Source organism: Centruroides sculpturatus, unplaced genomic scaffold (genome assembly GCF_000671375.1).
Source record: "Centruroides sculpturatus isolate CEXI.00-Female unplaced genomic scaffold, Cexi_2.0 scaffold658, whole genome shotgun sequence".
Taxonomy (NCBI): domain Eukaryota; kingdom Metazoa; phylum Arthropoda; class Arachnida; order Scorpiones; family Buthidae; genus Centruroides; species Centruroides sculpturatus.
In genome coordinates this window covers 327454-353869 of record NW_019384934.1, presented here as the reverse complement: position 1 = coordinate 353869, position 26416 = coordinate 327454, and the positions used below count along the sequence as shown (strand labels likewise).

The following is a 26416-nucleotide window of genomic DNA, read 5'->3' as shown; positions in this document are numbered from 1 at the left end:
ATTCCAAACACGAATTTAATTTGTAAGGTATCTTAGTTTTCAAAAATTTTAATAAAAATTTATTACATCAATATATGTTATTACATTTGGATTTTAGATTTAAAAAAAAAAAATTAAATTTTTCTCTCCTTTTTTCCACCTTATTTTAATCTTGATCTGTACAGAAGAGTCAATATAACTATTTCGTAGTTATATTGACTCTTCTGTAATTTTTCCATGTAATTTTGTTAGGTTTTCTCCCCTATTTTGACTTTTATCAGATTGGATTTTTCGTTCCATTTTATATTTTTACAAAAGGGAAAAAAATAAATAAAATATATTTTTACTCTGCAATTACATCCCTTTTCTTTTGTATTGCTTTTTATACTATAATTTTACAACTTTTGCTATTTTATACTTTTATTTTTATATTAAAAAAATCTTTGAGTAACACTTTTTTTTTTATTTTAACTAGAAAATTTTTAATTAAAAATTCCTTTACATAAAATGCAAATTTTATAATAATAATAATATTTACTTTAATACTTACTTTTTAAAATGTTTTTATTGTAATAAAGTATTACAGTTTAAAAAAAAAAGCTTGAACTTAAAGAAATAAAAAGAAAATTTATTTTATATTAAAAAAAAACATTTGATTAAATTTTATTATTATCTAAAAATATAATTAAATAACAAACTGAACCTAGTTTTAAAAATGTTTGTTAGAAAAATTCTAAGAAGGATTCATAAATTTCTTTCTAAAAATATGCATAAATACGAGTCGGAAAACGAAGTAAAGATAATAAATTTTATTGAAGTAAGTTAAATTTTCTTCTTTGCCTTAAAGATAACAGCGCACACTTTTATAACTTTATATGAGTGTTATCTTTGTGGTTGTGTAGTTTTATAAAGAAAACCGATTAAACAGATAAGCACACAGAACTGATTTAAAAGTTGGTAGTTTGAAAACAAAAAAGGGAGGAAGGAGAGAGGAAAAAAAAATTCAAGAATAATTATTACGTAACAAAGTATTTTGACGGTTAGAAATAGAAAATATAATTGCATTTTCCAACTTGTATACGCACTTTTAGCAAGATCAACAGGAATATCGATAAAAAAAAANAATTTTGTTAGGTTTTCTCCCCTATTTTGACTTTTATCAGATTGGATTTTTCGTTCCATTTTATATTTTTACAAAAGGGAAAAAAATAAATAAAATATATTTTTACTCTGCAATTACATCCCTTTTCTTTTGTATTGCTTTTTATACTATAATTTTACAACTTTTGCTATTTTATACTTTTATTTTTATATTAAAAAAATCTTTGAGTAACACTTTTTTTTTTATTTTAACTAGAAAATTTTTAATTAAAAATTCCTTTACATAAAATGCAAATTTTATAATAATAATAATATTTACTTTAATACTTACTTTTTAAAATGTTTTTATTGTAATAAAGTATTACAGTTTAAAAAAAAAAGCTTGAACTTAAAGAAATAAAAAGAAAATTTATTTTATATTAAAAAAAAACATTTGATTAAATTTTATTATTATCTAAAAATATAATTAAATAACAAACTGAACCTAGTTTTAAAAATGTTTGTTAGAAAAATTCTAAGAAGGATTCATAAATTTCTTTCTAAAAATATGCATAAATACGAGTCGGAAAACGAAGTAAAGATAATAAATTTTATTGAAGTAAGTTAAATTTTCTTCTTTGCCTTAAAGATAACAGCGCACACTTTTATAACTTTATATGAGTGTTATCTTTGTGGTTGTGTAGTTTTATAAAGAAAACCGATTAAACAGATAAGCACACAGAACTGATTTAAAAGTTGGTAGTTTGAAAACAAAAAAGGGAGGAAGGAGAGAGGAAAAAAAAATTCAAGAATAATTATTACGTAACAAAGTATTTTGACGGTTAGAAATAGAAAATATAATTGCATTTTCCAACTTGTATACGCACTTTTAGCAAGATCAACAGGAATATCGATAAAAAAAAAACCCCCAAAGTAAAGTGAAGAAAAACATTTTGAAAACGTAAGCCAATTAAAAAATTTAATTTAAAAAATAAATTATATAATAATAATAATATAAATACAAGTCGTAAAAAATCTATTAATTTATTTTAATATTTTTTTTAAAAAATCGATTTTATTTATTTGATTTTAGATTCGATTTTGATGTCTATTTTTACAGATATTATTATTATTATTATTATTATTAAAAATACGAAAAATTATTATTAAAATATTGAATTAATGATAATTTTTTAACAAAAAGTTAATTTTGTAATCAGGTTTTTGATAAAATTGTCGATAAAAGTGTTAACAGGATAAAGATGATCATGTTTATGAAGTAGTTTATTGTTGGCTCATAAAAACATGTACCGTAATTAGTATATAAAATACTAAGTAAATTTTATTCATTACGTCTTTTTATAGACATAGTTTAGATACTAACTGAAAAAAAAATTTTAAATCTTTTTACCTCCGAAATTGATTTTTATCGTGTTTAAAACTCGGAACAAACCGGTAAAAATATTTTTTTTTTCGTATGGTGTTAGTTAAAAGCGTGGTCGTCCTCAACGTATCGAATCTAAGAATCTGGTTAGTTTTTTCCTTCAAAGCAGTTTTGATAAATCATTCATGCATCGTTATTTCAAAAGGAGATTAAGTTTTGAAACTTCGATAATTATCTTTTTTTAAAAAAAAATTGAAACTACAGAACTTTTTTTTCATTCCTAAGTAAAAAAAGTACTTTATTTTTTTATGATTAAAAAGAAATAAATATAAAAAAATAATAATTATTCCTTTATACGCACTTTCGTTACGAGTTACATAATTATTGAAGTGAATAGGATCGGATGCTCTAAATATGTCTAGAAAGAAGTAGGAAAGTACATAGTACCGAGGTTGTTAATGCAAATGTAATGACCGTCTTTGGCAGAGTGGTGTGGTCCATTAATGTTCTTGTTTCAGTAACAATGTCAAAGCGCGACTGGCGTTTGTTGACCCCAACTATTCAGATAAGAAACTTCGAGGAAAGTTATTAGATCTCTATCCAGATAGCACTCCAATGGTTTATTTAATACATCTTCTGACCACACGCTTTTTTTCATAAGCAAAAATTTAATACTCAAAACGCTCTCTCTCTCTCCCCCCCTATAAATATTTAATCCGCTCCGGGAACCAATTTGCAGAAATCTATTAATACGAAACTGAGATAACTAAATATTGAATTTTGATAAGAGTAGGAAGAAAATTTATCATCATCGAATCTTTTGATAGATTGCCTCATCTAGTATTTACGTCCTTCGACGCGTTAGAAAACTTAATTATCTACAGTTTATACTTGTCCGTGCTAATTGATGAATATGGCGTCTCGACACTAAGTTATCTGTTAAAGTTGTTTTACTCGTTTAAAACTTATTAAAGCGTGCCGTAATCAATTTTAATATCGTGAAAACATTCTGCGTGACGTAGATTAAAACTTTTAACATTTAAAATAGTAACTAGACTATATTATTAATCCTTCGCTTTATGTGACAAACCTAAAGATAGGAAAGAGTCATTTTTGTCATGGGACACACGTGAAACTGCTATCAGACTGGCGCCATTTAAAATATCTTCATTATATCTCAGACGTTGTCAGTTGCTTTCGATGTTCGATAGTGTGCAGGATAGAGGAAGTTTAACATAGAACTTTTGACATACATTAGTGTCAGATCATGTCATTAATTTGACAGAAATCAAGCAACATCCACGCCTTTCCTAGACTCACATTTGTTACTCCGCCCATTAATGGGAATAACAGAAGCTTGATGATCGTATAAAACAGAGCTTGGCATCCACAGAGTCAGAATGATGGAGAAACGTAGCTAACCTTTCATTACTTATGTCTTCTAGACAGAAAAAAAAAATATATATATATATATATATATATAAATCTAACGTTAGAAGAGGATAAAAATAAATTCATGCTATTTTAAACCGAATATAACTCAAATTAGATGGGTGTGATTCATTAAATTCCTTCACGAATTTATTAGTTGTAGCGAGTAAATCCTCGACTAACAAGGCTCTCGAGAATGAGAATAAATTAAACATACGAGTCGGAACTAAAACAGCTCGACCTTAATCAGCAGAAAACCAATGTAAACATAGATGGGAGTTTGAGAACTTCATCCACCGCCGGGTCCTCTCTTAATCGATACTTTGACTAATTAACGAATTTCCATTAAGTGCTATTGTTGATGATCCAATCGACGAGTTTAAACGATCCTCGGAGACGATCCTTTCTGTGATTATCTCAATATCTACATATTTTCGAGCTTTTATTTACAGAAATATTCTCATTTTTCAGAGAAAAGTTTTCATATCCATGGCCAAAAATAATATAGGCTTAGTCTAAATGGGGGTATACACATCTTCCTAATGAAAGTCTACTTAGTAACGTTAGAAGATCCTGTATGTGTATACTTATATATATAGCCTTATTTAATAAGAAGAAACCAAGAAAAATCGATTTCTATTCTTATTCTTAAGGCACTTATCAATATAATTGATGTTTAGTACTGAAATTAATACATGCAATTTCATTTATTATTAATATTTTTACTGTTTTCGTTTTATAGAGAGATTGGCAGAGAGCATTGCTCTTTGTCCTTTGTAAGATTTCAGATATTTATTCTAAATCTTTTTGTTGAAAATAAAATAGAAAAAATTTAGCTTTTAAAGGGTTAAAAAAAAGCTTTCAGAATGTTTATCTCTACAGAAAAAGAAAAAAAATATAACAGGAAAAAGCAAGCAAGCGTATAATCTTCGCATCTCTTTTTATCTAAAATTCGCATTTTCTAAAATGCATCACTCTAATTTAGAAAATTAACGGTTTAGATTCATTCAAACGAATGACATTTAGACAAAATTCTAATTAACAAATGTAAATTGGAGCAATGGCAGACGGTTTCGTGTATCATTTTGATATTTACATTCCAATAAGAGCGGGATGGCAAAAATAATTAATACACGCGAGAACAATTCCCATTCACTATACCATTAATCAAGAGCCGGTGCATTAGGCGCAACAAGGTAGAACGTAGAAGAGGTGCATAATTTTCTAAAACTCTAACGGACCGCAGAAATGACACGAGTGGAGAAGATCCTACTACATCATTTATGCTTAGTTTCCGCCAGATGTAGTTTATCGCTTAAGTTTGAAATACTAGACGCATCAACACAATCCGAGAACAGATAATTATTAATCTACTTAGTTGTTTAGAAGCAGTTAAACTAATTGTATACTAAGTAACGTATATATAATTGAAGTAGAATCAAGAGTCGAGAAAGTTAAGTTCGTTAACCCCTTTGCAGCCAGGTAAAATACCAAGAAAGGATATTTTAACTGTCGTTGATAAGGACAACTTCTCTTTTGGTTAAAGAACGTTCTTATCGAGTACTAGAGCAGAGGCGTGTGTCTCTAGCTAATGCAGAACACGTGAGTTTTGTATGTTTACTTTACTCAGATCATAGAAGGCGATCTCCATCCAGGAAGGATGGAGGGAGAAAGAGGAAGGAAAAAAAAAAAGAAAAACTAAAACACATTGATTTTGTCTAGTTTCTCGAATGAAATTCTTACTGCGGGCAAATTAATTATATATTATTACATTAAATTATCGCTGAATATCAACATTTAATATAGTTTTGATAAAATCTGCGATGATAATCTACACATCAAACAAACAAAAAAAACTTGCTTTTTCGTGATTATAAACACTGATAATTTAAAATATCTAAGTTTTGTTAGAAGAAACCGTGTGGAGAGATTTAAAAAGCATTAGTTTGATTATATTAAAGCATAACTTCAACTAATCTTATCAAAACAAACCGATATCTTCGAAAAGTAAAAAAAAAGACTGCCATTTTTTTTAAAGCTAACGACATTTTCTAGTATTTTGGATTTGAAAATACTTCTTTAATATACGAGGATGTTCTTTATAATCAGATTAAGATGTCAAATAGGTTTCGATAGTGTATCACCTCTTAATTCGCTAGAGTTATCGTACTTCAATAATTAACTACTCTTAATGGATCACTTGGCAAGTTTTAGCGATTTGTCTTCTCTTAACGTGTTTTATGCAGCCGTTTCCATAGAATAATCTCTTAGTCTAGTAGTAATAAGTCTTCTTATCAACAGCTGGACTTATTTCTGCAGTAGTATTACTTGATTAATTCGTTACGTAAGTAAAAATTAATCTTAGGGATTAAAATCTAGTTCGAGAGAGAAATCCGTGTAAGATTTATGTATTATTTTACTAGGAAAACAATTTAAAAAAAAAAAAAACTTAGATTTTGAAAATTTCAAAAATCAGAGTTCAGAAAATACCATTGATATTAGAAAAAGAAAGATGAATTTTTGTTCTTTCAGCAACAAGCAATACAATTGGCGAAAAAGACAACTTCTAAGATATTAGTTTGGAAACAGAAAATAACGTCAATGGAATATATAGAAATGTTTGTGACATCTGTCATAGAAGAATTGACAGCTTAGGGAATTCTAGATACGATTTCCTAAAACCTGTCAGCAGAGATTGCACATAAAGCGGCAAAAGTGGCGTTTACTTATCAGAAACGTGCAATTAATGAAGTACAGAAAAGGAAATAAACTCGACCGACTAACCTTTAATTGACTAAATTAAACATGTACGCACAGTCTGATTGAATGTGTCAAAATAAGATTTATGAGGAAAATTATTCGACGACGTTTAAAATTAATTATATAATTTTATAAATGAGATGCATATTCATGCTTAAAATATACGAAAATTTGCATGAGAAATACCTTAATTATCTCTCTTTTAAAAAAAAAAAAATACATACGCTAGCTGAATTTTTAGAGATAAGATCAGGAAGAAAGAAGTGTTTACGATGTAAAGATGCAGTTGTGGGAGTTATATATGAGCTTATATCCTATAAGGAACGTGTAGAACAAATGGAAAAACAATGATTGATCAAGTGGAGCCGTGCAGGGTGTCGATGATAAATGATGATAAACTGTTGAGCCTTTGTTGTTGAGAAATGCCACACACCATTCCTTCCTCGTACCGTTTAACATCAAAAGAGGAGGAAAAAAATATTGAATTTTAAATATATTTTATCAAAATTATAAGTATTATTTACAAATTAAGAGGTGATTAATCATCGTGTAGTGTCTATTTGAATATTTTAAAGTGACAAAAATGTTTATTTTTCGCGAAAGAGATAGAGGATTATATTTAATTAGGAGTGGCGGAATAATGAAAATTTATAATAAAAGATTGAATTTTTAACGATTAGTAAGGAATATTTCTATCATCTTAATTAAATTTATCAGACATTAGAAGGGAGGTTGGAGATAGCTTTTACAAGTAGTGTTATTTCTCCTATTGATCTGTTCGGTTTTTTTCCCCTCTCTTCCTTTCGGTTTTATGAGGACTTATACGCTTTGAAACAGAAGAATCGAAACAGAAGAAAAACAACGTCTTGAACTGTATTTAAGTCTGAAGTATGGTCTAAAGTTTTATAGTTTCTAAATTAAGGGTGTTTTGTATCAAAAAAAGAAAAGCTGATCCGAAAGAGGGATTTTATAAAAGAGTATTAAAAAAAATTAAACTCTTTTCTACGGAATAAAAATAAGAAATAGTAAACATTTTATTCAAGTTTTTTTTTTAGTTCAGAATTTCACTTTTTCAGTAAAGAAGTTGTATTTTTTTAAATAACAAGTTAAATCGAATTTTAAAAATCGAGCTTTAGAATCAAAACAGGAATAAACGATAGTTAGAAACATTTTAATCTTTTATTTTTTTTATTGTCTTCGTCTTAAAAATAAATAAGTTTTGAACAGTTTTAAATTCAATAATATAAATTCTTTTTTTTTTAAATAAAAGTTAAATCTTCCATATATTTATTAGAAAGAATAAAAAAAGAAAACTTTAAATACTTAAATAGTAGTCGAAGCTTGTATTATAATACGTGTAAGTCTCAATAAAATCATTTAAAAATTTAAATTCTGATATAAAAATCTAATAAAAAGTTAGTTTTATTTGTTTAAAATAGAAAATATTTTTAAAGTAGGATATTTTTAGTTAAAAATGTTTTCGTGTTTAGATCTGCAGCAAGGCAAAAGTAAAAAGTAAACAAGGTGTACTGTACAGTATAAAACTATATAGTTTTTATAATTTAAAAATATCGAGAAGAATATTAAAAAAAAAAATGGGGGAGTTAAAAGTCGATAGTAGAAAAGGTATTTTGAAAAGGTAGATAGATACACTACATTTTTTAATGAATTATTGATGAGCTCTGACTTGCTCTTATATTTAAAACACATTGGATGAGAGAAAGCACTCAGGTAGGCTTTTTTTCTGATAGATTTTTATATGTAGAACGTCCGTAAAGATATCAAACACGTCCATCAATAAACTATTAAATTATTAAAATATTCCTTCACTCAAGAGAATCCAAAATATCAATAATGTGAATAAATTATTTGTAAATTATTTTCCTCTCCATTCCTATGATATAAAANTAAAACTAATTTAAAAATGTAATTTTTTTTAAATATTTCTTAAGAACAACATTCTTACAATAGATTCATATTTTAATGTTCTTTTAATATCTAAAAAGAAATCTTTGTTTTCTATGTTTAAAAGGGGGGAGTGATTTATCTAGTCTCTTAGCTCTTTCTCTAAGCTAAACGCTTTCAAAAACTATAATACATTCAACTGTAACTTATGTTATAAAGGTTACATGCTATTATCCAAGCGAGCTATCAGATTTATTTAGAGATAAACCAAACAGCGTTTTATATATTTATAATAGCACGCCTTTTTCTTTGATATAAAGGAAATTCGATCCACGTACACGTGATTATTTAACTGGTTGGTTAGTATAATTGTCCCTAGATGGCGGAATAAATATTTTTTCACACAGTAAAATTAAGTGTCTTGTACACACTACGTCATAAGATAGGCTGATGTACAGTATACTTCTATTAATTTGCGTTATTTAATCCATGGTTTAAAATCAAAACTAAGAGTGTATATTAATCAAAAGGATAATCATTGTTAATGATAAACTATAGCGAGAATGAAGATAATCTTACAAATTTTTTTTATATCAGTACATAAATATAGGCGCATACGTGATATATATCGTGTAAGTTACGTAAGTGTTTTAAGTTTTTGTGTGTCATATATCAAATTAATGTGTTGAATCTACGAAAATAAAAAAAAGAACTAAAATTTTCTTAATTTAAATAAATTCCTAATGATGTATAATTAGAAAAATGTTATGAAATTTTAGAGCTGCATATTAATTCTAGTTTAACTTTAGTAAACAATGCTAATTAATTCCAAAAATTAACTAAATTGAATTTGATTTTAAACAGAAAAAAAAGGAGTATTCGTTCATTAAAGCACGGCTATTTCATTACATTTCTTTTAATTAGATTATAAATATGCAGAGTTAAAATTTTATTCGCTTCGTTTTGAGAAAAATCTTTTGATTAATTTCACTAAAAAAAAGAAAAAAAGAGGGGAAAATGTTAAAAAGCGGAGAGATATTTAATTATTAATATCTTTTCAAAGTGAATTGCTTTAAAAAGTTCAAAAAACTTCTCCATATGACAGCCTAGCATTTCTGAAGATGGTTCTGCTGCATTCTTATATAATCTTCTTTCAACTTAGAGAGACTTTCCTGGATTTGTACATCTCCAACTTTAGGGATTTTCAACTGCGATTATTTGCAGACTGAAAGAACTCTCTAGCAGTGGTTGCCACGAGAAAGAATAGCAATGTCGTCCCCCTTTTTCTTCCCACCCTTAGTGCCAGAAAGTAATACGCCTCTGAAAAGAACTCTTGATCTTTTATCTCTAAGAAATCGGCAGACGTTTGTAAGGAATTCTACAAGGCTCTTTGGTCACAGAGTAAAGGAACTAGATTCTCTTATTGTATACAACATCATCGCTTCTTGCTCCGGAGCACTAGTCCCTCAGACTTCAGATGTTATCAATCGTTGACCATTACTTCTTTGCTTTTCTATCTACAAAAGTCAATGATTTACTATCGTCTCGTTGTTTCCTTAAGCAACTCCCAAATTCTAGATTTTAGTAGTATACGGTTCCAATTTGCTGGAAAGTAGATACGATTCTGCAGCTGTTATCTGCCCACACTCTGTATACAAAGCTTAAATGCTGTATAAGAGAATTAAATACGCTTATTTTCGAATGTTTTCATACTAAAATTACTTTCTTAATTACGAAATAGATCGAGACTTTTCGCAGGACGTGATTAAAAACAGATGTCGTCCGACTTGTGCCTAGATTAACGTGGTGAATTTGCCTTTTTAATATTAAAAGTTACTATTTAAACAATGGGAAAGAGGATCAGTCTTAATTATATTTAATTTGTGTTTTTCTCGCATGGCTAGTAAGCTGCAATTAAATAAGGGATAGAATAACCGATTCGTACTTTGCATGAAAATTAAGTCCATTTTTGGAGAATTGATTGACATAAGTAGAAGGAAAAACGTGATAATCTTTTTTTTTTTATATAGTTTAATTTGTAAGCATTAACATAAATTAAATGGAATTAATGTTGCAGTAATTAAAGTAATTGTGTTATTAAAATGAAGATTTCTTTTAAGTGTTTTGCTGATGCAGAAACGAGTCACTTTTTTTTTTTCATAGTTGGAAAGATGATTACTGTTTTATCTGGTTCTGTCTAATTTAGTGTGAAAATTTTATTCATTTTTTTTCTTTTTTTTTTATCAATTTTTAACCATGTATAAATCATTTTTAACGATTTAACACGCATGCAGATTGGATACGCGCTAGAAAAAATGCTCTCGAGAACAGCGAGCTACGTGACTAACATGAATGTAGTTTGTTAGAATTTTGAAGGTAATAAGAAAAAAAAAAAAAAACAGGAGTAATCATGTGTTGCACACTTGTTATTCGAAATGCACAGCAAATTGGACGGTGGCGGATCATCTGTTAAACATCAACTCAGTTAACTACAAGATGTTATAGTATTAAGAGCACTTTATCAAAATGCATCTGCGAATGGATTAAGTTGGATGCAGCTAGATGAAACGAGCCAGAACACTCATTTGAGAGCATTCTTATGTCTAATAACTGTTATATTAATTTGAATTAGAATTCTGATTTGTTATATTTAATTTGAGAACGGAATTGGATTAGATTATTATTGTTATTATTAAAATTCATTGAGCAGAATTTCGACGAAACATCCTCCTACCATATACTACACTTCTCTTCTTGTAAGGTGATCAAGAATTCGATTTTAATATTTATTATTATTAAATAAAATATGGGAAATTTTCTAAGTATTTCGAGCCTAATTGGAATTAAAACGGTTTTTCTCCCCGCATCGTCGCTATTTTCGAGATATGAGATATGAAAAAAGCAGTCGTCCAAGAGGAAAATTAGATAATTATTTAATCGTTTTGAGTAAATTGCTGACATACCGCGTTGTTTTTGAGTAGCAGATGGACATATTTTTAACATTTAAAAAGAAATAAGCTCGTTATATATAACGTCTCGGTTCAAATCGACTTGAAAAATAAGGAAATTCAATAAGACAAGTTATAAAAGTTATGCTCTAAAAGTAAAAAAACATTTTTTTAATGGTCATGGATACATTATTGTAGGATGAGAAAACGTCTTCAAATCCTTAATTTTTTTGGCTTTAAAATTAAATATAAATTAAGAAGTTTAACTTCTATACAATAAGATATAAAGCAAAGAGCACGTGGAATTATAAAATTTGTATGTTTACTGATTTTCTTGTAGAGACAAACCAAATTTAAACAAATAAAAAGTTACAGAAACGTTTAAACTTGTATCTGTTTTCTATCAAGTTAAAGCAATGCAAAACGACCACACGCAGAAGTTTGATCTTCAGAACACACTTTTTTCTCCCCGAACTCTTGAGAATATTGTATCAGTGTAGAATTCTTATCATAACAAATTACGTTTAAATTTTATACTATGAAATTAACTTTTTATCTTATAAAAGTAAAAAAAAAATGGATGATTTAGCTCGATTCCGTCTAACATTTTTTTCCTCCTCATTGATTTTTCCATCTTAAGTTTAGTAAAGAAAAAAGAAAAAAAAAGATACTAACTGTAGGGTATACAATTAGGATATCGAATACCACCCCGATATCTAATCCAAGTATACTTGTATCATTAATAGAAAGGAACAATTTCACATCGAAATGAGTATAACAAACCAAAAATCAATTTAATTGATAGCGGTGTGCTTTACGTGCTTTTTTTTAAAAAAGACGATTCAACGACCAACCCCCCCCAGTCACCATCCACTGTTACATTATTTACTGCGATATTCACGAAATTGTGTCATTCAGGTCCATAATTCATCCAAATTATGCAATTTCAGAAGGCAATTTTAACTTTCTTACATTTTACCCCCCCATAGGAAAATAATTCAAAATTTCAAATATCATGTTACTGTTAACTCAATGAGAATTTAAAAAAAAACTTTTAAAACTATAAGATTCATCGAATAAAGTAAACTTAATAAAAAAAAATTTTTTTATAGCAGAGATTTTATAAAAATTGTACTTTTAAATAACGTTTTTCATTAGATTGCTTCATTCGTTAAAATTTAATATTCAAAAGGACTGTGGTTTAAAAATAAACCATTTTTAAATGTTAAATTATTAGCGAAGTTTAAAAGTTTAAGTATGCACAAACTAATTTATATATAAAATTTAAAAATTTGTATATATATATATAAATGATGATGGCACGTAGATAGAAAGGAAGAGAGAAGACCATAAAGGATTCTTGAAGTGATTTTAAACTTAGATAATCACGTTGATAAAATCCAATTAAAATTTTCTACCGGATGAATATAATATTTTTTACAAGAAAAACAAAATTTCCTACAAGATTTTTAAGAGTTTTTAAAAGTAATAATAATGGGTTCACTATTTTAAAAATATTTTAATTGCCTATCAACTCGAAAAATCTACTTCAAAGAGTTATTTTTATTCTCAATCTCGAAACTCAATATATTTGTTTATTTTAAATCGCACATTTTTAGATCTACGAAAAAATAAAAATAATAATAATATAATATTTAAAAATATATATAAAAGATTTTAATAATTTCAGTATTGGTTTAGAGGTTTAGTGGATATTAAAAAGGTCAAAAATATTATTATTAGTATTAAATGTTATTGTAGTAGTATACGGTTCCAATTTGCTGGAAAGTAGATACGATTCTGCAGCTGTTATCTGCCCACACTCTGTATACAAAGCTTAAATGCTGTATAAGAGAATTAAATACGCTTATTTTCGAATGTTTTCATACTAAAATTACTTTCTTAATTACGAAATAGATCGAGACTTTTCGCAGGACGTGATTAAAAACAGATGTCGTCCGACTTGTGCCTAGATTAACGTGGTGAATTTGCCTTTTTAATATTAAAAGTTACTATTTAAACAATGGGAAAGAGGATCAGTCTTAATTATATTTAATTTGTGTTTTTCTCGCATGGCTAGTAAGCTGCAATTAAATAAGGGATAGAATAACCGATTCGTACTTTGCATGAAAATTAAGTCCATTTTTGGAGAATTGATTGACATAACGAAATTTAACCAGTGAAAAATTACCTTCTCTATCTTTCTTTTTTTTTTTTTTAATTTTACTTGCATCTTTTCTCTTGTTTTTTTTCTAATTGACGTAAAAAATTGTTAATATGATCTTTGAATTTATTATTAATTAATTTTCGTAAGTAATCTTAATTCTTTTCCAGTGTGCTATTTTTAAAAATATTAAATTTTTAAAGCTTATTCATTAATTATGAAATCATAAATAAAAATTTTAATATATTTACTTTGTAGAAAATTTCTTAAATTATAAGAGTATTATTAAATATATATATATATTAAGAAAAAATAAAGCTATAAGCTGCTTTTCTGTAAATCCCACAAGCTTATCTTCGTTATTTCTTTTGTTCAACTTAGTCTTGGATTAAGCTGGCAAAACTTTGCCTTAAATGCAATCTATGATCCTTTTTTTTCCCTTCATCTATACCCTTTTTACAGCTATTTCTTTCCATTAAATTAATTATTAATATTTAATAAGTAGATATTTTCTACTTTCAATAAATTCGCATTATCCTTAGATATTAAATAAAATTCTTTTAAAATGTATTTCCTTATTTTGAAATGTTTTCATGAATTTTAAATATTCTAATAACATTTATAAATATTAAAATCTTAAGCTTATATTGAAAGAAAATACATAAGAGAAATCTATAAAAATTTAATGAATTTTTACTTTTAAAAATCAGGTAATTAACGTCTACAAGCCTTAAGCTTAATATAAAAAGACCCTTTAAATATAAAATTGCAAGGCCTTACGCTATAGCTTATTTAACTGGTGTGTAAATTCGAGCCCTGGTCACTTGAACGAGCTCAATGTATACGAATTTTAATAGTGTAAATTACGGAATATATGTAATAATATAATCAAGAAATTGTACGAAAATAAGTTCACAAAACTCTAACGCTAAAGCAACAATATATATAACACGAAAAACTCCTTTTGTAGGAAGCATAAAAACTGATGAAACTACTTCGCTTCGTAAATTTTATTAATATTAATAAAGGGACGTCTTAAAAAAATATATATCAATACATAAATTAATAAAAAGATGCAACTACATAAATTCTAGAAAGTGCAACAGCTGCATGTTCGATATATTTTGAACGATTCAAGGATAACTTCTTTAACCTTCGAAGAGTAAGAATGAGCACTTAATAGCGCCTCCATATGTGGTTAGCTTTGAGTAAGTTGACAAGGTCAAAAAAAATTTCCATGATTAACTTTAAACTCTATCGAGATTGCCATTAAAAATACACGAAGATTAAAAGTTTAAGAACTAAAAAAAATTGTTTTCATATGTAATTTAGAAAAACAGGACCTATTTTTAATCATTAATTGACTGTGTCCGTGAATGTTAAAGGATGTTTCGGATGCATCTTTGACTTTTTTGATTGTTTCTTTTCCACCCTCCCCAAAAAATCATTTTTGTTGGGAATTTACGAAAGAAAAATAATATTTGGAATGTCATTAACCAGTCCATTTGCCGCTTTAAAGTAATTTTGCGAGAAAAAATGAATTTAAAATATTAAAAAAAAAACTATTAGATAAGTATAAAACTAATTTAAAAATGTAATTTTTTTTAAATATTTCTTAAGAACAACATTCTTACAATAGATTCATATTTTAATGTTCTTTTAATATCTAAAAAGAAATCTTTGTTTTCTATGTTTAAAAGGGGGGAGTGATTTATCTAGTCTCTTAGCTCTTTCTCTAAGCTAAACGCTTTCAAAAACTATAATACATTCAACTGTAACTTATGTTATAAAGGTTACATGCTATTATCCAAGCGAGCTATCAGATTTATTTAGAGATAAACCAAACAGCGTTTTATATATTTATAATAGCACGCCTTTTTCTTTGATATAAAGGAAATTCGATCCACGTACACGTGATTATTTAACTGGTTGGTTAGTATAATTGTCCCTAGATGGCGGAATAAATATTTTTTCACACAGTAAAATTAAGTGTCTTCTACACACTACGTCATAAGATAGGCTGATGTACAGTACACTTCTATTAATTTGCGTTATTTAATCCATGGTTTAAAATCAAAACTAAGAGTGTATATTAATCAAAAGGATAATCATTGTTAATGATAAACTATAGCGAGAATGAAGATAATCTTACAAATTTTTTTTATATCAGTACATAAATATAGGCGCATACGTGATATATATCGTGTAAGTTACGTAAGTGTTTTAAGTTTTTGTGTGTCATATATCAAATTAATGTGTTGAATCTACGAAAATAAAAAAAGAACTAAAATTTTCTTAATTTAAATAAATTCCTAATGATGTATAATTAGAAAAATGTTATGAAATTTTAGAGCTGCATATTAATTCTAGTTTAACTTTAGTAAACAATGCTAATTAATTCCAAAAATTAACTAAATTGAATTTGATTTTAAACAGATAAAAAAGGAGTATTCGTTCATTAAAGCACGGCTATTTCATTACATTTCTTTTAATTAGATTATAAATATGCAGAGTTAAAATTTTATTCGCTTCGTTTTGAGAAAAATCTTTTGATTAATTTCACTAAAAAAAAGAAAAAAAGAGGGGAAAATGTTAAAAAGCGGAGAGATATTTAATTATTAATATCTTTTCAAAGTGAATTGCTTTAAAAAGTTCAAAAAACTTCTCCATATGACAGCCTAGCATTTCTGAAGATGGTTCTGCTGCATTCTTATATAATCTTCTTTCAACTTAGAGAGACTTTCCTGGATTTGTACATCTCCAACTTTAGGGATTTTCAACTGCGATTATTTGCAGACTGAAAGAACTCTCTAGCAGTGGTTGCCACGAGAAAGAATAGCAATGTCGTCCCCCTTTTTCTTCCCACCCTTAGTGCCAGAAAGTAATACGCCTCTGAAAAGAACTCTTGATCTTTTATCTCTAAGAAATCGGCAGACGTTTGTAAGGAATTCTACAAGGCTCTTTGGTCACAGAGTAAAGGAACTAGATTCTCTTATTGTATACAACATCATCGCTTCTTGCTCCGGAGCACTAGTCCCTCAGACTTCAGATGTTATCAATCGTTGACCATTACTTCTTTGCTTTTCTATCTACAAAAGTCAATGATTTACTATCGTCTCGTTGTTTCCTTAAGCAACTCCCAAATGTGTCTTGTGTGTGTGTGTGTGTGTGTGTGTGTGGTTAAATGTTTAGTCAGTCTCTTACACACCGTCTACACTTCGACATGTAGTGAAGAAATCTTAATCAAATGCTGCAGGCTGTGCAGAAACTGTCTTCTCATACCACTAAATTTATTAATGCTTCTTAGAAAAGTTATAAACCAAACAACCGGCATTTACACTCCTCAAAAAAGTAGTAAATTATATATATAATATTTTCTCTACTCTTTTTTTTACTTACCAACATAAAAATGATTTAAAAATTCAGACATAATTTAAGACTTAATAGCTTATTATAAGTTGCGATCGCGTGTATAATTTCAACACCAATTAGTCAATGAATTACTTTCATCGGGAATTTAGTCTTTGTTTAAAAAACATGTGTATTAAAAAATTTGTATTTGTCATTTAATACGCTTATTTAGTAAGCATCAATTAGTGCTGATTTAACAACTAGAAAAATTGCTTAACTTCATTAACAGAAGAGGGGTAAAAAAAAATGTAAGCATGTTGTATATAAGCGTGAAGAGATCATTTAATAGAAACACTATCATTGGTATTTAACCTGGAGCTGAAAAAGTAATTAGAACCAATTACAAACATGAATTTTTTTTCATTGGTTTGAGTGAATTTCAATAACTTAAGTGATTGAAAATTCTCATAAGAGCTTTAAAAAAAATGGCTTACGTTTAACATAATGATTTCAACAAGTTAATTAAATTATTAAAAAATTGATAAATTTCAATAGAGTAACTAATTTAAAAATTAATTATATTAAAATTGCTTAAAAAATCGTTTAAATTATTAAAATTCCTTAATTAAAATAATTAAATTTGTCTTATAAAATGATTAAAAATTTAGTAAAATTGATCAATAATTACAATGAGATTTTTATTAAAAACTTTTTTCTTCTTGTTCTAAATTAGAGAAATTCTTTTTAATTTGAAAAATTTGATCGAAGTTAAGAAAAAAAAGAAGCTGACAAATTTCATTTATTTAATTAAGTGATTGAAATTTATTTCATTAAAAGTTGTAAACGAGAATGTAAAATGTGTGACATTGAAGAGAGAAAGTTTATCATCATCAAGTGAAGTTGTTGCATCCTTGAGAAGTGTCACGGGGTAGATACGACATTCGATATGTTTAAAGTGGAGAGAAGACTCAGCTTTAACTCTAAAACGCTCTGGGAGAACGACCAACAATAATTGCTACATGGCATCCAATTTAATAAGTACTAAATGACTTGAATGGAAATTCTCCGAGTTGTTGGAAGACAAATGGCTTTAACTGGTCGAAGCAAAAATGAAAAGAACCCTTGCAGTTATAAATGACACCAACGGAGTAATTATCACTTCTTTCTTCGGATCCAATAAAATAAGAATTAAAAAAAATATAGTCTTGTAATCGACTGAACAATTTCTTACAACAGTCAGTAATTGAAAGTTCATCTAACAGATATTTTTTTTATTTTATTTTTTTCTAATTTTATTTAACAGAATAGAACATTTCCTTTAAAAGAAAAATATATTTTTTTGGAAAAAATATATATTTCTTCCAGTTTAAATCCGATTTTGAAGAAAAGTTTAGTGAAAAAATAGGATTTCTTTCTATTTTATTTGCCTTAGAGGTGAGAAAAGAATATTTTTCTGCTACGTTATTTTTTTTTTCATACACAAATTTATTTAAATTACAAAAAAAAAGCAGATAAACTTTCTAAACTTTTATCGGAATGAAATTCAATATAGATCAACTTAGTCTTTCGTCTCGTCTTTTAATATTTAATCAGATAAAATCACGTAAATTTACATTTAAACTCGAATTTATATTTATTTAATTTTCTACGTAGAACAATACCGAAATAAATTGTTTAATAAACACGAATCCGGGTTTGAAAGTCAAAATAGTACATTTTAATGCTCGGGAACATTTTTGAATTCGTATTTTAAATAATTTATTTCGTTATTTAGTATACCCCATATATATATATATAACATCTATTCTACTCATTAAATCAATAAAATTGCCATTATAAGCTTTGTACAAAGATAAAAATAAAGCATTGATCTAAACAGAATCGCTTAAAAATACCCTGTAATGTGTATCAGTCACGTTATTTACATATTGGAACTAATAATTAGTAGAATTTAATAATTTAAAAAGCTAAATATCTGATAAGTTTAGTCTATTTTGTATATTTTTTCCTACGTAAAAACTTGTTTAATGCATCCTTTCAAAACTAAATTCCAGTACTGTACATTTATATTCTACTAATTAATAGATATCGAACCAGCTGAAGTAAAAAAAAAAAAAAAGGAGGAAAAAAAAATTCTGAAGTGATGGAACCAGGCTTTCCATTGATTTGTTTGGAAGAGAAGAAGAGCCTTGAGTTATTTATTGAAGAATAACAGCTTTTTCTACTTACGTCTTTCCAACTATTCATAGATTTTGAAAATAAAAATTAGATTTATATATATATATTTTCACTTTGAAAATTTTACAAAATTTCTCTTGCCATTTTCCAAAAAGATAGAAAATTTCCTTAATGAGAATGCTAATCATTAATGCATAAATCTCGATTATCTTCCGTAGTGTAATTATGTGGGTTAATATATAACTAATAAGTATAAATTTGACAAATATCCGGAACGGAATTTAATTCAAAATTTAGTCGAGTATGCAAATTTAACCAATTGCATAAAATGGTTAGAATTATTAAATTGTAACAGTTATTATTATTAGTTAATAAACTGTCGAAAAAGTTAGAGATTTTTCACACTTCGTTATTAGAACCTGCTTGATTTTAGTATTAAAAAGGAGGGATTTACCGATTATTATTGCCATTTACAAGAGTAATTACTAAAACTGTAATAATATAGAGTACATATTTATGTGCCGGATGTATTAAATCCTCCGAACGAGGAATATAATAACAATTCGTTATATCAAAAGTTAATCCTAAACAAACAATAAATTTTAAGAACTATCTAAATGGCCGAGTTTCATATAAATTGTATCTCAGAATCCTTTAAATTAGTAGCGAATATTTGACTCTTCAAATTTAATATTAATGCCGATTACAGTTTGCAATTTAACACGTTAATTCAGTACAGAATTGGTAAAAATGTTAAGAAAAAAAAATTGTAATTTAAACATTTTGCTAATAACCTTTTGGATAATGCAACAATTTCTCTTTTTTTTATTCTGATTAAAATCAGCGTTAGAAACGATTTTTTTTAAACGAATGCTAACGTTCTATTAATTTTGCAAATATTATTTTAAAGCAGGTAGCAAGTTGTTTAGTTTAAAAATAAAAAAAAAATAAGTGGAATGAATTTACCCGGAAGAGCAAACGAAATTCGACTGATTGTTTTTGTTAGATCGAACTTCAAACGACTTTGATTAGATAAGATAATCCATTAAAAGGACGAGGAACAAGGATAGGACGAGAGAAAAAAATTATATATATTTCTTCTCGAAACAAAAATAAAAAAAAGATGGATTTAACGATGTGTTAAAAGATTCCTTCAAACAAGAAAATGAGCGGTAGATATTCCCAAAAGGGAATTTTTCCAGTTTGATATGCAGAATGGCAAACTATCCATTAGTGCTGATATCAGAGTATTCAGATGAATTCAAACGAAGTTAAAGCACAAACTCGCTTTACTCTGTAAGAAAGACCGAATTAAAACTGATAGAATACAAGCAATTCTTTCGGTTAATTCGTGATAGAGAAGCTTTTGATGTAGATGGATTATCTACTACTACTCCATCTTCCAACTTTACAGGATAGCGAGGAGTGTTCTGTAATCTATCCATCCATTAAAAAACCATTTTCGGTTATAAAATAAATTATTCTATAAAATTTCACGAAGAAAATTAAAAGCAATAAAAAAAATCAGTTTTATCCAAGAAAATTTTTATATATTTAGATAAAAGATAAATGTACTAATGGCTTACACAATCCTCTCAGAGAACACGGATTAGCTCTTGAGGATTTGTCCAAGAGAAGTCTAAAGAATGCTATTTATAACTAGAAAATTAAGTAAAGTAGTAATTGATTTTTAAAAAAAAATTTGAAATTAATTTTATCCGGTTTAAAATAGAAATTATACAGGCAGTTGCATTCATTTAAAATGACAATTTTCTTTTATTTTTCGAATGAATATTACTTATCAATATTTTAAGAAGTTTGTTGTTTGAGAAATCTGATAGCTATTATAAATATGAGATATAAACAAGAAACAATGTGGCATGTATAAATGCTTTCAATGCATGTTACTTGTACAATGAATCAATAGCGAAAGAATTCGGTAGCCTTACAAAAGGGAGTATTTAGGTTGATAACAAGCTTATTATTTATAAATTGAGCATTAAATCAGCCGAGATAATAGCACTTTCATGAACTAAGAGTTGAAAAGTTGAAGTATAAAAAGGCATTGCTGGGGAGTTTTGATGTGCCTTTTGCTATTTAGCTAAAGCCTTAGGCAATATAGTTGCACACTTAATTACATCCCTATTGTTAGTGGAAAGAAGAAGGTAAAGTTGGTGCCTTTCAAAATATTCTGAGACACAGTGAAAAGAAGCAATTAATAGGATTGTTGATTGGCTGAACACTTCCTAGAACTAAGTTTTTGTTGACCAAACTATCCGTGTTTTGATTAGCAGCTTACATTTACTATCGCCCCCCACGCGGCATGAGCAATAAATTTGATTATACCTTCTATCCATTAAAATAATGACTATAAATACTCCTAATTTTGTAGAGATTAGGCGAATTATCTCTCAAAATTTGCAGCAAGACCGAAGAGTAGGTCAATTCGATCGTCTTACATTTATGAATGTCAGAACTATCCTTGAAAAACGTTGAATTATAGATTTTAGAATTGCATACCGATTTTTTCATCGTTTGTAACTGCTGAGAAGGTTTTCTTCCGCCTTTGATAAGATTATATTTATGGCAGCCTGGTTAGATCGTGGCGTTTGCTGGCTGGATGCAGCACCCACGGTACTTAACCCGTTTCTTAGTCTCGTTTGCTGCAGAATATATTATAAAAAATTATCATAACGACAATTTAAACGAGGTAAACTCTCATCTTTCCAGCACTAACGTCTTTCGAAACGTAAAATTGAAAACTTTCCATAAATAATAGCGTGAATAAAATTCAAACTGACACCATTAAAACTAGTTTCTTTGTATGCAAATACACGAGAGCAGATTTAAAATCGGTTTCCCTATCGAGCACAACAAATCTGCTTTTGTTACGGGACGTGTTATTATTTAACCATAACTTATATTACACCACGACAACCCGAATTTCGACTTTGGCCGCATTATTCAAACGACCTGAATTGCACGGTGTTTCAGCACGGTCTCATTTACTGTTTTGTTTAAAAGGAGAACCGTACACACAAGTCATTTCAACATGATCTCCTCCTAGAACAGGATTTCCAGGTATTTACGACCGGTCCTGTATTATCTAAATGTTGATTAAATGAGTCAAGCACCTGTGTGAAAGGTCAAAACGTGAAATCGTCTTTGCTCGACCTCGACTTTTGTACCGTTAAGTCCTTAGATAATAAGTGGCGATGAAAGAATCGTTTCTTTACTAACGATTAATCCTCTCATACATAAAAAAGTAGCATCCTATTTTTACTCAGGTGATCTGATATATATATTTTTACTTATGCACCTAACCAAATTTCGGTCCCTTTGTCATCAAACGATAATTTAAGAGGATTTCCTAGTGCTCCGCACCTTAATTTCATTAGACAAACGAGCAAAAATAATGAAACTTTTGTTTAGATATGCAAATTATCCTTTTCTATTGTAATTAAACAATTAATATGCAAAATAAACACAAATCACTAAATAACTATTTTAAATTCTGTTTAAAAATAGAAAAAAAATAAATCAAATTTGATCGAATGTACACATATTGTATTTTGCAACAGTTAAATTATCCTCTGTATTTTAAATAGCTTAAAAAGTTGTTTATATTATTCTTATTGATAAATCTGAATTTATTTTTTTTACTAAAGCGACGATGGAAGAAAATTGGCAAGTAAGAATAAATCGTGATATGAAACGATGGTATGCGGCCTTTACAAACTGATTGATCTGTATACTTTGATATAGAAATACAACGTGTAGGCCTACATCTATAGGAACCATAGTATATATAGGATATGAAACTAGATGAAAAATGTATTTTTGAAATCTCGAATCCAATATTTCATTCGTACATGCTATGATATATATTTTTCTGGTTTAGATACAGCTCTATAAAAACAAGACTAAAAGATGTTTTATAAAAGAAAATTCGAGTTATAAATAATGTATAGAAACATTTCGGCAATCTTTTGTATATTTTAAAGTCTGAAATTGGAATTAATTTATATTTTTTCATAAAAAATGTAAATATTTTTTAAAATTTAACTTACATGGAAACAGTTACTTTTGATACGTAATGAGAGCGTAATTTTAATATTTGTATATAATAATTTCATTTTATCTATTCAAATATTTGCATTCCGAAGAAAAATCGTCACAGCAAGAGGTACTTCCTCCATACTTCCTTTAGAGTAGTCCTTATAAATCAAGATGGATTTCTCGTCTTTTAGATGTATTTATATAATAATATCCTTGTACTTTTTTTTATCGCTAAAAGTTAGGACTATTTATAATAATTAATAAATACGCGGAAAAGAAAATTTAAATTTAAAAGATAACTTTAAAACAAATTCACGAAGAGAAAAAAAAAATTCCAATCAATACTTTTGTTATCGGACACTTTCCAGTTAAAGTTTACTTTAAAAAAGAGCAAATAAAACTATATAAAAATCATGTTTTTAGCTGCTGAAGTAAGTATAGAAGCAAACTGAACGAATTAAATTAGAAAGGAGCTCAAGCGAAAGAAAAACTCGAAGTAAAAGCATAATTACTGTTCAAGTTGACATTTCTGAATAATTCTATACTCGCTAATACTCACCGGTGTCAAATTTAATTGGAGTGTTTTTTTTTTTCGCTCTAAAATGTTTACTGAAAGAAATCTCTCAGCAACGATCATAAATTGCATGAAAAAAACTTTCTACACTATTTAAATAGACTTTAAAAAAAATCTCATTACTCTCCATATTTTCTTCCTGCGAAAGTATAAATTCACTATCTTTCAGAAAAGACAAAACACAAGAAGAAGGGGTGAAACAGTGCTAAAGAAAAGTGTGAAGAAACTTCATGGAAGGCTTAAATTTGTCACGGTAGCTACTATTTCCGTGAAAGACAACCCGCATCCTGAACTCGCATCGAGATCAGAATATAAAGTAACAGGTTAAAAGACGAGGAGAGGCATTTTCTAATTACTCGAACACAAGATCGTGCCTTGCATGGCAGACTTTCAATGGCTTCTTATGTATAGTTTAATGCTAAACAGCATTTAATCTGAATCACCTAAATAGGATGGAAGTTTATTTATTATGGAAAAGCTTTTTTCTTTACTACACAATTATTGCTTTTATTCTTCGATGCGGATCAGCGAGATGGTCTAGAAGTGTATAAATGACGATTTTTAAAAAGTTTAAGAGGTTATATCTTGAAGTAGTTCTGTAATGTACGCTTCGAAAGGATAGTTTAATAGACAAATAGATTCTTATGCTGGATCTTGATTATATTTACCAAAAATAACTGTCAAAAGTAGTCCTACTTAAGTTTTGATTTAATGTTGTTGTTTTGATTCTATGGTGACAGTTATGTGATCGCAGTTGTTCTGGGTGGCCTGGTTAGCGCTAGTAACGGTCAAGTTTATCTTCCTAGTTCCTCCTGCAGTCATCCGATCTTATCGGCATCCCAACTTGAAATATTAATAGAGTTCATTCAAGGATTAAATTAACGGATGGATGCGAGCTAAATACTAATTTTATAACTAAGATTCGATTTCTCTGCTTAATAGTTTTAATTAAGAAAGAACGGCAAAGTCATCGAATGGAGAAAGATGAGACAGATTTAGAGAGAAAAAATCGAAGCTAAAAGTTGAAGTATTTTAAGAGCTTAGATGATGATAGTCTTGTTACTTATTGATTGAACTTTACATGACAAACTTTAAATTGAGTAATGTCACTAATATTGATTTTATTATCCATGATTAAATTGGAGATATTCTAAAGAATTTTCGACCGGGAAAAGTCGATTTCTGTTTTTTGTACTTTTACATTCATCAATCTATATTTAGTAACCTTAATGTGATGGCCTATCTTTTAGATAACTTCTCTGAAGGGAAAACAAAATTAAGAAATATTAAAAACATGCAAAACTTTATGTACATCAACAGAACCTTCCTATATTTTATAACAACTTCATAATTCATTTTTAAAAAAGAGTTATAGTGCAAAAATTACAACTTGAAGTAGGAAATTTCTACATTAAAGGCGTGTCTTTAATCCTTAAGAGCGGTAGCCTAGAAGCCATTCCTGATATAGATATTCAAGTCAGAATTTTCCTGAACTCTTCACTTTTATAATTACAAGGTAGGATTAGATAAATATATATAAATTTTATCACCACCAAAAACAAAGAGTCAACGCCATTTGACAAACAGGTGAAGCTTTTCCTCGGAGGCATCGACTCCACCCTTCAATAACTCTTATAGCAGGTGTTCCTATCGCCTTTACTACTAAACACTGTTACAGTCAATACTGTCGAATAATTATCTTTTAATTACTTTTTCGTATAGAAGTATCTACTCTTTTTGTTTATTAAACTCGAGATTTAGGCCAAGAGATTCTGAATAGACGTATATCGTTCTTCTACACTTCAATCTATCTTCGATTGTAATTCAATACTTGTACTTATGTTTTCAAGCGTGTGCAAAGGGACAATAATCGCATTAGCAATCTAATTACTAAAACTGAATTTGGCTACAATTAAATTTATCTTTTTATTATTAAAAATTCGAGAATTTTTCTTTTATAATTTATAAGTTTTTTATGACGAAGTTTATAACGTCTAAAGCTATTAATCTTTGAAACATAACACCTGCCCGAATATAAAAAAAATTATATTATATATATATATATTTCAGGCTTTATCTAGAAAGGAACACAAACATTGTCCTACAACGATATAAACGAGGGATGGAGGACGTAAATTAATATTTGTCAGATTTTTAGTATGGGGTTAAATGCGATACTCTTTGTGGATTATCTCTGCTAGTAAGGATTTTTTATGCGGAAAAGATAATGTGAAATTTTTTCTCTCCGTCCTCTTTTTTTAGCCAGCGCATCGCTCGAAAATTATTATTATTTTTTTCCTATACAGAACTTTCGCTAATGTTTTAAATTAACTGAAATCTGTTAGGAATTTATGTTTTGCTATATATGTATATAAAAAAACAGAACTTCTAGCTTGCTATTTATATCTAGAGAGTTATAACTTTCTGCAATACACGAGTAGTTCGTTCCAAAAATTTTATTTTCAAACGTTATGAGGTTAAAAGATGATTTTAGGACAGCGTTTTTTTTAATTTAAATGGGTTACATGTTGAATTTTTTAGGAATATATATATATAAGGGAAAAACAAAGCATTTCAACTCGACTTTTATAGTTTTTTTTTTT

General features: G+C 27.9%; 1 protein-coding gene across 2 annotated transcripts in view; it reads right to left on the bottom strand.

Moving 5' to 3' along the window:
* The window catches only part of LOC111632049 (ADAMTS-like protein 5), a 58416-nt gene that overhangs the window by 19451 nt on the left and 12549 nt on the right, over positions 1-26416 (bottom strand). The gene's annotated exons all lie outside the window — the stretch shown is intronic.